Here is a 14,629-nt window from a genome sequence, read left to right as displayed (position 1 = left end):
TAGTAGCGTGTTTGCCCAATGAAATAGGATACCAAAGAGTAAAATTGAACCACGTATCAGTTGCTTAATAAATGCCCCTTTCCTGCAACTACTACTCCCACAAATAGTTCTACTGACCCATCTTACACTCCTTCTAACAGTAGATGATGGGATTTTTTGCCACTTGCCCTCCATATATTCACCAAAAACTTGCAACTGTCTGATTTTCAAATTTTTCTGTCAGCCTAAATAGAAAATATGACTAGAAGAGGTTTTAGACATGTTTTCATATTCTTATTTGCCATTTGATTTTTCCTCTCTGTGACTAGCCTGTTCCAATCTTTGTTTAATTTTTTTCTACTGATTGGAGAGTCTTTTTTTGTTATTTATCTGTAAGAGCTCTTTTACATATAGATGAGAACTTTTTTCAGTTAGTGTGCGCTTTCTTCCGTCCAGTGAATGGTTTTTGCTTTTTTACTTTCACAATAATGCCTTTTTGTTATACAAAAAATTTTTATATTTTAAGTTTTTTAAGTTTAATGTATGATGTTTTTTCATTGTGGCTTGTTTTAATTTGTGTGCGTTGTGTTTGTGTGCAGTCCTTTGCCCCTGTTAAGTCTTATAAGTTACTCCACTCTATAGTCTTTTTTTTTTTTAAGGATTTTTTTAATTTATTTGACAGACTGAGATCACAAGTAGGCAGAGAGCAGGCAGAGAGAGGAGGAAGCAAGCTCCCTGCTGAGCAGAGAGCCTGATGTGGGACTCGATCCCAGAACCCTTTAACCCACTGAGCCACCCAGGTGCCCCTATATGGTCTTTTGAAAGTTAAAGAATTTTTTTTCATCCAAGTCTTTTGCTTCTCCTGTATTTTATTTTGTTGTGATGGTGTAAAGTTAGAGAACTAATTAAAAATTTTATATAACGAATGGTCTTGTCACCATTTATTGAAAAAAATTTATAACCCTCCCTGGGCTGTGGGTGGTATCCAAATTGCCTGGGTCCAAACTCCAGCATCATTTTGAATTAGGACTATGATCTTGAAAATACTACTCAATTTCTAAGGATTTCAATTTCCCCCATCTATAAAAAATAATGATAATATTAATAATAATAATAGTTATAGGACTGTTGGGGGGGGATTGTTAATTGAGTTTTAAAAACATTTAGTACCAGGCACCCAAGTTAAGGAGGGCAGGAGTGTTGCATGTAAGTGATGAATCACTGAAATCTACCCCCCTAATACCAATATTACACTTTCTGTTAATTGAAATTTAAATAAATATGGGAAAAAACAAACAAAGAAGACTTGATACATGTTTAGCTATTATTTTTTATGGCAAATTTTCTATGCTGTCCCTGTCATATATCAACTTTTCTCTTTGTGTCATAGGTCTAGATCTGGATTTTCTATTCTCCTTCTATTTGTCTAGTTTTCTTTCTTTGGCTCAGAGCCACATGATATAAAATCAATTGTAGCCGCATAGTAAGTACCTTGTCTAAAGGCCAAGTCCTGCACCCTGTTTCTCCTTCCAAATTGTCTTTGGTCGCGTTTTTGTCTTTTACTCTTTCCATACAGACTTTAAAATCAGTAATTCTAGTTTCCTGGGTGGCTCAGTAGGTTAAAAAGTCTGCCTTCAGCTCAAGCTCATGATCCCAGGAGCCTGCGATCAAGCCCTGTGTCTGGCTCCCTGCTCAGCGGGGAGTCAGTTTCTCCTTCTCCCTCTTCCCTCTGGGCCCCCAGTCATGCTGCTTGCTCTCTCGCTCTCGCTAGTGCACGCAGCGCTTTCTCTCAAATGAATAAAATAAAATCTTTTTTTTTGAAATCAATAATTCTAGTTTTCCTAAGCAAGAATCTCTTGCCACCCTTCCCCAACACAGACACATCATTTTTGCTGGGAGTTTGAAACCTGCATTTAATCTACTGATCGGTTTTGCGGAGGTGTGGCCGTCTTTACGGTATTGATATTTTTCCCCAATACAAGAACAGGGAAATTTAATACACAAAAGTCATTAATGAGTAAAAGAATGTTATGAAGGGGTAAAACTGGGCTCGCAGGAATACACCAATACAAGGTACAGGAAGCAGCTACTACCAGACTCAGCAGCAAGAGGGAGTGCGGATGAGCAAGGAGCCAAGAATTTGGAAGGCGCATCCCAAAGCTGAAGCTGAGAGCCAGGGGCAGAGGGTGTGCCTGGGCTGGCGGCTGGTGAAGTTGTAGAGGGCGTGGGACAGTTTCTGGTCTGTGGAGAGTGGTCTACTATTGACAGAGATATCCATTGCCATGGTGACATGTTAGCGATGATCCCAAGAAATATGCTCACTTGGGTGCCGAGACAGTCCCTGGAGGGGGAGCACCAGCAGCCCACGTACGTGCTCCTGGAAAGCGATGCCACAGGAGCACAGTTTCCCCTCTCAACCTTTCCTACTTCCTCCGCCCCCCCCCAGTCCCCGGGGTCGCTGCTCAGAGGGGGACACTGAACCTCTGCTACACCTTTGACCCCATACAATTCATGTTTTCATAATAGCTAGTTACATAATTAACGTGTAAAACTCTGACACAATTAAAAAGTGGAGTGAACAAGTCACTGGAGTAATTGATGAGATGAGTAATAAAGTGAAATGAACGCATGCATGTTGAACTTGTAAAGCAGGTTGTAACTTTTTTTTTTTTTTTTATTACTATTGAGGTATAGTTGACCTGCAGTGTTAACATTAGTTTCAGGTGTATGGTGTAATGGATTCAACAACCCCATACATAACTCAGGGCTCCACACACCAAGTATAGGTACGATCTGCCACCGCATGTTATTACGATATTGCTGACTATATTCCTCTGCTCTATTTTCATCTCCATGACTGATTTTATTTATATCTGGAAGTTTGTGCCTACGAATCCCCCTTTATCTGTTTTTCACCCTTACCCCCTCCCCCACCCCCTTATGGCCTTCCCTGGAAGTCACTGGATTGTTTTCTGTATTTATGAGTCTGTTTTCTGTTTCTTTTATCAGTTCATTTTTGTGTTTTTTTTTTTTTTTTAGATTCCACATGTAAGTGAAGTCATATGGTATTTGTCTTTTCTTTGTCCCTGACTTATTTCACTTAGTGCAATACTTTCTAGATCCATGCATGTTGGTAGCTGCAAATGAACCAGGTTTCATTATTTTTTATGGCCAAGTACTGTTCTCTTCTGCATATACATCCATACCTCCTGTCCTCTTTTATCTATTCATCTCAGTGAACACTTTCTGTTGTTTCCATATCTTGGCTATTATTAAAATAATACCTGAAATAAGTGTATGGGTGCACATATCTTTTTGAATAATTTTTTCTTTGGGTAAATATGCAAAATAGTGGAATTCTACTGAAACAAATGGTATTCTTAATGTTTTGAGGAACCTCCATACTGTTTTCCATTGTGGCTCCACCAATGTACATTTTCGCCAGTAGTGCACAAGGGCTCCCTTTCCTCCACAATCTTTTGTCTTGTTGTTTATTGCCTTTTGGATCTTAGCCATCCTGAGGGATGTAAAGTGCTATCCTCATGGTGGTTATGATTTTTTTCATTTCCCTGATATTCAGTGACTTTGAGCATCTTTTTCGTGTGTCTTTTTTTGGTCTTCTATTTATCTTCTTTGAAAAAATATCATTCAGGTTCCCTGCTCATTTTTTTTTAAAAGACACATTTATTCCAGCATCATGATCAGACTCTTATTTACCATTCAACAGCATGGGTGCCAAAAAACAAAAAACAAAAAACCCCTCCATTAAAAACCCTATGTTGGCATGCTTTGCACTTTCCGTGGAACAGAAATTGAAATAACATGTTTCATACGATTCATCACAAATTACAGTCCTTGAGTTTTTTTTTTTGCCCATGCGTGTGAGTATCGTCTAAAACACATCTTCTTTGTAGCAGCCCAGGCATGCCACCGCTGTGCTTGGCTAAGGTCACAAATCTTTTGTAAACTATAGCTTCCCTGTCACTTCTCTGGCTCTTCTCTCCTGCTAAACTTTATTTCCTGGCAGTAATGAAAATCCACTGCCACTGCCATACCTACGGCCAATGCTGGAACCACCATAGCCACCTTGGTTTCGTGGTTTGCCAAAGTACTGGGCTCCACCACCATAGGGGCCAGACTATCTGCCTCCAGAATTCCCTTCACTCATGGGTCCAAAATTTGCAGATTGATTGTTGTAATTGCCAAAACCATTATGGCTTCTGCCACCCCCAGAGTTGCTTCTGTAATTACCAAATCCATTATAGCCATCCCCATGGCTGCCGCATCCACCACCATCTCGACTGCCACCATGCTGCCTTGCCCACTGAACTTCCCTCCATGACCAAAGTTGTCATACCCACCAAAACCACTTCCACAACCACCTCCACAGTTTCCAGAAGCACTTCGACCTCTTTGGCTAGATGAAGCTCTAGCCATCTCTTGTGTAGAGAGCGCTTTCCTTACTTCACAGGTGTGGCCATTCACAGCATGGGATTTTTGAATGACAGCCTTGTCTACAAAGTCATGGTCATTAAATGTTACAAAGCAAAGCCTCTCTTCTTGCCACGGTCTCAGTCAAGATTTCAATCACGTCAATTTTCTGACACCGTTCAAAATAATCTTAGATGGGGGTGCCTGGGTGGCTCAGTGGGTTAAAGCCTCTGCTTTCAGCTCAGGTCGTGATCTCAGGGTCCTGGGATCGAGCCCCGCATCAGGCTCTCTGCTCAGCAGGGAGCCTGCTTCCTCCTCTCTCTCTCTGCCTGCCTCTCTGCCTACTTGTGATCTCTGTCTGTCAAATAAATAAATAAAATCTTAAAAAAAATAATCTTAGATGATGTTCTTCCGTGACTTCTTTAATGCCACCAATAAAACCCTTTTTCACAATTAAGCAGGCACCATGTCTTTCAGAATCTTCTCTTGAGACAACCCTCTGGTCCACAACTCTTCCATCCACCTTGTGCGGCTCTGCACTCATGGCTCCATCCACCTCCTCCACACTGGCATGCGGGATAAGCGCAAAGCCTCTAGAGCCCTTGGTGTTCAGATCTCTCACAACCCTACAGTCCTCAAGTGCTCCCCAGGGCTCAAAGATGGCTCCTCACATTCTCATCGGTGCTTTCAACACTGGGACCTCCGAAGAAGAGCTTCCACAGCTATTCAGGCTCTTTGGGAGACTCTGATTTAGACATGTTGGTGGTGGGAGGGGAGACTTTTATGATGCTTTCTTGGCAGTGTCCACAGGCAGAAAAGCTCCCCTGCTCATTTTTAATTGGATTTTTTTTTTGGTGTTGATCTATATAAGATTCTTTATATATTTTGGATATTAACCTCATATCAGATAAAACCTTTGAAATGTCTTCTTCCATTCAGGAGATTTCCTTGTTGTTTTGATGTTCTCCTTTGCTGTGCAAAATCATTCCATTTTGGTGTAAAACAAATAGTTTTTGTTTCCCTTGCCTGAGGAGAAATATACACAAATACGTTGCTAAGACCTTACATCCAGGAGATTACTGCCTTTGTTATCTTTTAGGAGTGTTATTGTTGCAGGTTTCATATTTCAGGTCTTTAACCCATTTTGAGTTTATTTATGTGTGTGTTATAAGAAAGTGGTCCAGCATTCTTTGGCATGTAGCTGTCCAGTTTTCCCAGCACCATTTATTGAAGAGTGTCTTATTTTCCTCTTTGTGTATTTTCATCTTAAGTTAATTGACAATATAGGTGTGGGTTTACTTCTGAGCCTTCTGTCTTGCTCCATTGGTCCATGTGCCTGTGCCCAGTACCATACTGTTCTCATTTCTGTAGTTTTATAGTAGATCTTGAAATCTAGGATTGTGATACATCCAACTTTGTTTTTTCTCAAGCTTGCTTTAATAATTTGAGGTCTTTTGGGGTTCTATATAAATTTTAGGATGATTTGTTCTTTTCTGTGAAAAATGCTATTGGTATTTTGATAAGGATTGCATTGAACCTGTAGATTGCTTTGGGTAGTGTGGACATGTGTATGATATTAAGTCTTCCAATCTGTGAGATATCTTTCCATTTGTTTGTGTTAGTTTCTTTTATGAATGTCTTGTAGTTTTTAATGCATGGGTCTTTCATTATCTTGGTTGAATTTATTCTTAGGTATTTTATTCTTTTTGGTACAGTTGTAAATTGGGTTGTTAGTTTCTTTTTTGGCTTGTTCATTGTTAGTGTATAGGAATGGAACACATTTCTGTATGTTAATTTTTGTTTCCTTCATTGTCACTGAATTCAATGTTGGTTCAAATTATTTTTTGGTTGAGTCTTTAGGAATATATGTATATAGTATCATGTCATCTGCAATAGTGACAGTTTTACTTCTTCTAGCAGATGTTTTTGTATATTTTCCTTGACTGAATGCTGCACCAGGAACTTACAGTTCTGTATGGAATGAAATTACTGAGAGTGGACATCATTGTTTTGTTCCTGATCCTAGAGGAAAAGCTCTCTGTTTTTCACCATTGAGAATGATGTTACCTGTTGGTTTGTCATAGATGGGCTTGACTATGTTGAGGTATATTCTCTGTAAACCCAATTTGTTGAGAGTTTTTATCATGAACGGATATTGTATTTTGTCAAATGCTTTTTCTGCGTCTAATGAGATGATCATTGGGTTTTATCCTTCCTTTGTTAATGTGATGTGTTACATTGATTTGTGAGTATTGGACAACACCTACATTCCTGAAATAAATCCCACTTGATGGTGGCGAATGATGCTTTTCATGTATTGTTGAATTTGGTTTAGTAATATTTTCTGGAGGATTTTAAAATCAGTGTTCATCAGGCCTATTGGCCTGTAGTTTTCTTTCTTTAGTGTCTTTTTTGTTTATTTTGGTATCAGGGTAATGTTGGCCCTCATAAAATAAATTTGGAGGTTTTCCCTTTCTTTCCTGTTGTTTGGAATAGTTTCATGTCATTGTGGTAAAAAAAAAATGCTTGATATGATTTTAGTCTTTTAAAATTTATCAAGACTTGTTTTGTGGTCTATCACGTGATCTTCCTGGAGAATGTTCCACATGCACTTGAAAAGAATGTGTATTCTGCTATTCTTGGATGGAATGTTCTGTGTATATCTGTTAAGACCATCTTGTCTAATGTGATCTTCAAAGCTATTCTCTCCTTGTTGATTTCCTGTCTGGGTGGTTATCCTTTTTGAAGCAAATGGGGTATTAAAGTTCTCTACTATTATTGTCAATATTACTGTCAACGTCCCCCTTTATTTCTGTTAATATGTGCTTTATACATTTAGGTGCTCTATTATTAGATGTGTAGATATTTATAATTGCTATAGTCTCTTGTTGGATTAAACCCTTTAATCACTATGTAATACCCTTCCTTGTCTTTTGCTACATCTTTGTTTCAAAGTCCATTTTGTCTGATATAAATATAGCTACCCCTACCTTCTTACTTCCAAGTGCATGGAATATCTTTTTCTATTTTGTCCTTTGAGTCTGTACTTGTTTTTTGTTTTTTGTTTTTTTAAGATTTTATTTATTTATTTAAGATTGAGTGAAAGAGCAGGAGAAAGACGGAGGGGAGGTAGAAGCAGACTCCCTGCTGAGCAGGACTTGATTCTGGGGCTCCAGGATCATGACCTTAGCTGAAGGCAGATGCTTAACTGACTGAGCCACCCAGGTGCCCCAAGTCTGTTTTTGTCTTTAAGTGTGAAGTGAGTTTCTTGTAGGTGGCATAGAGAAGAATGTTGGTTTTTAATCTATTCAGTTACTCTGTTCTTTGGTTGGAGCATTTAATCTATTTACATTTAAATAATTATTGATTGCTAAGTTCTTAACTGCCTTTTTGTTCATTGTTTTCTGCTTGTTTTGGTAGATCTTCTCTGTTCCTTTCTTCTTCTCTTGCTCTCTTCCCTTGCAGTTTGATGGCTTGCTTTAGTGTGACTTTGTATTACTTTCTCTTTATTTTATGTGTATCTGTTTTAGGCTTTAGACTTGTGGTTACTATTGTTTTTATATATAAAAGCAGTCTGTATTAAAGACTGGAGAGCAGTCTATATTAAATTGATGGCCTCTTAAGTTTAAACAGATTCTTAAAGAACTACATTTTTGCTCCTCTCTCCAGGTTCTATGTATATGATGTCATATTTTATATTTAAAAAATTTGTATATCCCTTGACTAATTTTTGTAATTATAATTCACTATAGTAGTTTTGTATTTTTAAATTCCATACAGGCTCTGTAAGTGATTAATCTACTACCTTTATGTGTGTTTGCTTTTATCTATGGTTTTTTTCCTTCCATAATTTTCTTATGTCTTGTTATGACCTTTTCTTTTCCACTTAGGTCCCTCTAGTGTTTCTTGTGAGGGTGGTTTAGTAGTGATGAGCTCCTTTAACTTTTGCTTGTCTGAGAACTCTTGATCTCCCCTTCAGTTCTGAATGTCTCACTTATCAGATACAATATTCTTGGTTTTAAGTGTCTTCCTTTCTCCACTTTGAATGTATCATGCCACTCCCTCAGGAAAGCAAAGTTGCTGTTGAAAAATCAACCGATAGCTCCATGGGGTTTCCCTTGTATGAAACTGTTTTCTTTTCTTCTGTTGCTTTTAAGATTCTCTCCTTTTCATCCATTTTAATTATTATGGGTCTTGGTGTGGACTTCCTTGAGTTCATCTTTTTTGAGGCGCGACACGATCCCTTGACATGACTATAGATTAGGGAAGTTCTCAGGTATTATTTTTTTCAAATAAATTTCTTTGCCCTCTCCTCTTTTTTTCTCCTCTGGGTTCCCTAGAATGCAAATGCTTGAGGATGTTGCAGAGATTCCTTAACCTATCCTCATTTTTATTATTCTTTTTTCTTTTTGCTGCTCCGTTTGACTTTATTCATTTCCATGTCTTCCAGATCATTTAACCATTCTTCTGCATCCTCTAATCCACTGTTGAAACCCTCTATTGTATTTCTTTTTATTTCTGTTATTGTATTCTTCTGTTTTCTTTTTAATTTGTCATGTCTTTGTTAAAATTCTCACCGAGTTCATCCACTCTTTTCTCAAGTCCAGTATCTTTATGCCATTATTTTGAGCTCTATATCAGGTATATTGCTTTTGTCTATTTTATGTAGCTGTTTTTTTCTATGATTATGTCTTGTTTTTTCATTTGGGTCATCCTCTGTCTCCTCATTTTGTCTGATTCTGTGTTCATTTCTGTGTATCAGATAGGTCAGCTATGTCTCTGGTCTTGGAAGTAGTGGCCATGTTTAGAAGAAGTCCTGTTTTTCCCTGCATTGCAATCTCCCCCATCCTGGCCCCCCAGTCACAAGAACCTCCAAGAATGTTCTCTCTGTGGGCTATATACGCCCTTCTGTTGTGACTGAGCTGTGACTGCTCTGGGCATGATGATGATGGGGTTGGCCTTCAGCTCAGCTGGCTGAGTGACCTACTATGCCTGCTGTGAGTTTACCAGGCAAGGTGTGCTCCCTGTGCTGTTGAGAGGCTCAGCTGCAGCTTCTAGGGGCTTGTTGGTGGTTTGGGTCAGCACTCAGCCTAGCTGTCCGCAGTTAGCTTCTACCACAGCTGCAGGCAAACCAAATGGCAGGACTTGCTCCATGCAGCTGCAGGAACTTTGGATATGCTGGTGTGTGGGGTTATTTCTCCACTCCCAGGACCTCCTGTGGAGGGACACCTGCCAAAGTTGGGGTTTGGGCGGGACAAGTCTGCAGGAGAATGCCAGGTGGAGCTTGCAGTGCTAGTGAGGTGGATGAAGAGTTTTAGAGCTGGCTCTGCAAGGGTCTGGCTAGCTAGGCTGGGAAAGGACAAGAAAAATGGTGCCTTACAGTGCTTTTGTTCTTGGAGAAATGTGTAGATTCCTGCCTCTCTGCCATGCTCTCCTGTTCTAAGATTACTCAGTAAATCTTCACATATTCCCCAGGTGCTTTTCAAACTTGCATTTGTGCTGTGTCTAAGGCAGTTATTTAGCTTGCTGGCCCTTTAAGAGTAGGGACTCAGCTTCCTATTGGTCTCCTGGGGTTTATTTTTAAAGCCTTTGGAGTTAAGCTCCATTGATTTTCAGAGCTACGTGTTATGGGGACTCATCTTTCCAGTGCAAGTCCCAAGGTCAGGGATGTCCAGTAAGTGATGTGATCCCCTCGCTCCTCTGTGCTTGTGACATCCCTCCCATTTGTGGTCAGTTGTCCTGGAGGTTTGGTTCCCCTGTGTCTCCATCCCACTCTCCTTTTTGATACGGCCATCCTTCTTCTAGGAGTAGCTGTGGAAGATTTGTCTTGCCCATCTCCAGGTCATTTTCAGAGTTAGTCTCATAAACATAGTTGTTTCTTCAGTGTGCTCATGGGATGAAGGGAGCTCAGGACCCTTCATGTCCCCTACTTTCCCAACAACCCACCACCATGTAACTTTTATTTTCTTGAGGAAAAAGGCCTTTCAAAGGATCAACGAACTACATTTAAGAACCACAGATACCATTTTCTACATTTCAAACTGTGGAAAGAGCTTTAGTTCTAATAGATCACTCTAAAGGATTTAGTAATTCATCCATTCAGTTATTGATCGTGAGTGCCTACTGTAGAGGAGCCATTCTGTTATGGTCTGCAGATATAAGATGACTAAGAGAAAATGCCATTTCTGACAGTTTTCAGAAAAGTAAGTAAGCAAATTTGAATGCAGTGATGAGGGCGAATACACGGTACAGGGGAGGTAGAGATGCATGAAGGGGTTAAGTAGAGGCATAAAAGACATCTGGGTGAGGTGATAGGTGATACCTTAGCAGAAATCAGAGGGAGGATCAGAAGTCCAAATGAGTGGGCAAAGCTTTCCAGGTAATAGCTTGTGTCAAGGCATCTGAGTCCTTTTGGGACTCAGAATGCCACAGCCGGAGGGGCTCCTCAACAACAGACATTTGCTTCCCACCATTCTGGGGGCTGAGACTTCCAAAATCATGGTTGTCTTGCTTTAACCTCACATGGAAGATGGCAGGCAGGATATTTTCCAGGCTCCTTTTATAGGGGCACCAATCCCGTTCTCAAGGGCTCTAGCCCCTGGCCCAATAATCTCCTGGAGGCCTCACTTCCAAACATTATCACCTTGGGGCTTAGGATTCAACATTTGGATTTCTGGAGGACATAAACTTTTAGACAATATCGGAGGGCCTGGAACTAAGAAAACATGAGGTATGTTTGCAATGCTGGAGTAGAGATTTTTGTGTGTGTGTGTGTGTGTGTGTGTGTGAGTGTGTGTATGTGATATGAAGTTGGGGGGTGCACAGAAAAATTGTGGTGAAGGATGAAGTGGACAGGTCCTAGAGGTGATAGAAAGTTAATGAGCTTTGCATGTTATACTAATCATGACTTTTCCATTTTCAAGTGACAAAACCCAACTGAAAGTAACGTCAGTGAAAGGCAGATTTATTGGTTTTCCTTACTTGAAAGGTTGGGGTGGGAGATTCAGGTTCAAATCAACCCAGGGGTGCACGCAATGTTTTTAGACCTCATTTTCTCGACTCTGCTTTTGAGTTTTGAGGTTCTATCATATTTTGCTTTATATGTTTTGAAACTTATAATTAGGTGCATATGTTTAGAATTATTTTTTTTTTTTTTTAATTTTTTATTTTTTATAAACATATATTTTTATCCCCAGGGGTACAGGTCTGTGAATCACCAGGTTTACACACTTCACAGCACTCACCAAATCACATACCCTCCCCAATGTCCATAATCCCACCCCTTCTCCCAAACCCCCCCCCCTCCCCCCAGCAACCCTCAGTTTGTTTTGTGAGATTAAGAGTCACTTATGGTTTGTCTCCCTCCCAATCCCATCTTGTTTCATTTATTCTTCTACCCACTTAAGCCTCCATGTTGCATCACCCACTTCCCTCATATCAGGGAGATCATATGATAGTTGTCTTTCTCTTCTTCTTGACTTATTTCGCTAAGCATGATACGCTCTAGTTCCATCCATGTTGTTGCAAATGGCAAGATTTCATTTCTTTTGATGGCTGCATAGTATTCCATTGTGTATATATACCACATCTTCTTGATCCATTCATCTGTTGATGGACATCTAGGTTCTTTCCATAGTTGGGCTATTGTGGACATTGCTGCTATAAACATTCGGGTGCATGTGTCCCTTTGGATCACTACATTTGTATCTTTAGGGTAAATACCCCAATAGTGCAATTGCTGGGTCATAGGGCAGTTCTATTTTCAACATTTTGAGGAACCTCCATGCTGTTTTCCAGAGTGGCTGCACCAGCTTGCATTCCCACCAACAGTGTAGGAGGGTTTCCCTTTCTCTCCCGCATCCTCGCCAGCATCTGTCATTTCCTGACTTGTTTGATTTTAGCCATTCTGACTGGTGTGAGGTGATATCTCATTGTGGTTTTGATTTGTATTTCCCTGATGCCGAGTGATATGGAGCACTTTTTCATGTGTCTGTTGGCCATCTGGATGTCTTCTTTGCAGAAATGTCTGTTCATGTCTTCTGCCCATTTCTTGATTGGATTATTTGTTCTTTGGGTGTTGAGTTTGCTAAGTTCTTTATAGATTCTGGACACTAGTCCTTTATCTGATATGTCGTTTGCAAATATCTTCTCCCATTCTGTCAGTTGTCTTTTGATTTTGTTAACTGTTTCCTTTGCTGTGCAAAAGCTTTTGATCTTGATGAAATCCCAATAGTTCATTTTTTTGCCCTTGCTTCCCTTGCCTTTTGCGTTGTTTCCTAGGAAGATGTTGCTGCGGCAGAGGTCGAAGAGGTTGCTGCCCCGTGTTTCTCCTCAAGGATTTTTGATGGATTCCTTTCGTACATTGAGGTCCTTCATCCATTTTGAGTCTATTTTTGTGTGTGGTGTAAGGAAATGGTCCAATTTCATTTTTCTGCATGTGGCTGTCCAATTTTCCCAGCACCATTTATTGAAAAGGCTGTCTTTTTTTCCATTGGACATTCTTTCCTGCTTTGTCGAAGATTAGTTGACCATAGATTTGAGGGTCTATTTCTGGGCTCTCTATTCTGTTCCATTGATCTATGTGTCTGTTTTTGTGCCCAGTACCATGCTGTCTTGATGATGACAGCTTTGTAATAGAGCTTGAAGTCCGGAATTGTGATGCCACCAACGTTGGCTTTCTTTTTCAATATCCCTTTGGCTATTCGAGGTCTTTTCTGGTTCCATATGAATTTTAGAATTATTTGTTCCATTTCTTTGAAAAAGATGGATGGTACTTTGATAGGAATTGCATTAAATGTGTAGATTGCTTTAGGCAGCATAGACATTTTCACAATATTTATTCTTCCAATCCAGGAGCATGGAACATTTTTCCATTTCTTTGTGTCTTCCTCAATTTCTTTCATGAGTACTTTATAGTTTTCTGAGTATAGATTCTGTGTCTCTTTGGTTAGGTTTATTCCTAGGTATCTTATGGTTTTTTGGATGCAATTGTAAATGGGATTGACTCCTTAATATCTCTTTCTTCTGTCTTGCTGTTGGTGTAGAGAAATGCAACTGATTTCTGTGCATTGATTTTATATCCTGACACTTTTTACTGAATTCCTGTATAAGTTCAAGCAGTTTTGGAGTGCAGTCTTTTGGGTTTTCCACATATAGTATCATATCATCTGCGAAGAGTGATAATTTGACTTCTTCTTTGCCGATTTGGATGCCTTTAATTTCCTTTTGTTGTCTGATTGCTGAGGCTAGGACCTCTAGTACGATGTTGAATAGCAGTGGTGATAATGGACATCCCTGTCGTGTTCCTGACCTTAGCGGAAAAGCTTTCAGTTTTTCTCCATTGAGAATGATATTTGCGGTGGGTTTTTCATAGATGGCTTTGATGATATTGAGGTATGTGCCCTCTATCCCTACACTTTGAAGAGTTTTGATCAGGAAGGGATGTTGTACTTTGTCAAATGCTTTTTCAGCATCTATTGAGAGTATCATATGGTTCTTGTTCTTTCTTTTCTTGATGTGTTGTATCACATTGACTGATTTGCGGATGTTGAACCAACCTTGCAGCCCTGGAATAAATCCCACTTGGTCGTGGTGAATAATCTTTTTAATGTACTGTTGAATCCTATTGGCTAGTATTTTGTTGAGTATTTTCGCATCTGTGTTCATCAAGGATATCGGTCTATAGCTCTCTTTTTTGGTGGGATCCTTGTCTGGTTTTGGGATCAAGGTGATGCTGGCCTCATAAAATGAGTTTGGAAGTTTTTCCTTCCATTTCTATTTTTTTGGAACAGTTTCAGGAGAATAGGAATTAGTTTTCTTCTTTAAATGTTTGGTAGAATTCCCCCGGGAAGCCGTCTGGCCCTGGGCTTTTGTTTGTTTGGAGATTTTTAATGACTGTTTCAATCTCCTTACTGGTTATGGGTCTGTTCAGGCTTTCTATTTCTTCCTGGTTCAGTTGTGGTAGTTTATATGTTTCTAGGAATGCATCCATTTCTTCCAGATTGTCAAATTTATTGCCGTAGAGTTGCTCATAGTATGTTCTTATAATAGTTTGTATTTCTTTGGTGTTAGTTGTGATCTCTCCTCTTTCATTCATGATTTTATTTATTTGGGTCCTTTCTCTTTTCTTTTTGATAAGTCGGGCCAGGGGTTTATCAATTTTATTAATTCTTTCAAAGAACCAGCTCCTAGTTTCGTTGATTTGTTCTATTGTTTTTTT

At 39.6% G+C, this 14,629-nt stretch overlaps 1 pseudogene; it reads right to left on the bottom strand.

Annotated features, from left to right (window-relative positions):
• Nucleotides 1-3,985: 3,985 nt before the first annotated feature.
• Nucleotides 3,986-5,036, bottom strand: LOC123393328 (annotated as a pseudogene).
• Nucleotides 5,037-14,629: the final 9,593 nt, after the last annotated feature.

This window comes from Mustela putorius, unplaced genomic scaffold (genome assembly GCF_011764305.1).
Source record: "Mustela putorius furo isolate JIRA1106 unplaced genomic scaffold, ASM1176430v1.1 tig00000817_pilon_pilon_pilon, whole genome shotgun sequence".
Taxonomy (NCBI): Eukaryota; Metazoa; Chordata; class Mammalia; order Carnivora; family Mustelidae; genus Mustela; species Mustela putorius.
Note: the sequence above shows the minus strand (reverse complement) of the source record. Positions and strands in the feature narration are given on the sequence as shown.